Here is a 561-nt window from a genome sequence, read left to right as displayed (position 1 = left end):
ATGTGACATGAGATAACTCAACCATTGTACATTGGAGTCAGTTCAAAGGTTACAGGTTTCAATACATTCAATAAAAGGCTGCCAGATCCTTTAAAATCAGTCAATTCATAGTTTTTGACAGGTAGAATTTAATTTTAACAATTCAGATTTTTAATAATTACCTGCCTCTAAATGTTCAACATGCATTTTAAAAGCCTTTAAATGGCTCTTATGGACGCAGCTGCGACACTATCTGTTATTGAGAGGGTTCATAAACACGACGCGTCTGTATTCCCACTATGACATCACTGACGTACGCGGGACCGTCTGTGTAAAATTGGACGTTGACTGATTGGTCGATGAATTAAATCCCAGCGGGTTTGGGGCGGTGCCATCCTGTGTGGGGCTCAGCTGCATGGACAACAGAGAACCGACTGGAAGCTGCTCATTGATTCATCCCAGCACTACGTTAGCCTTCCGTGTGAGCACCACCAGCGTTAGCTATCTTAGTCGTTCAGCTGGCCGGTCAGTAGCTGTGGCTCGCCGACTATAACTAAAACAAATAAATAAACAAAATGGCAC

This window comes from Morone saxatilis, unplaced genomic scaffold, assembly GCF_004916995.1.
Source record: "Morone saxatilis isolate NCDOM2014 unplaced genomic scaffold, NCSU_SB_2.0 Contig15, whole genome shotgun sequence".
Classification (NCBI taxonomy): Eukaryota; Metazoa; Chordata; class Actinopteri; family Moronidae; genus Morone; species Morone saxatilis.
Note: the sequence above shows the minus strand (reverse complement) of the source record.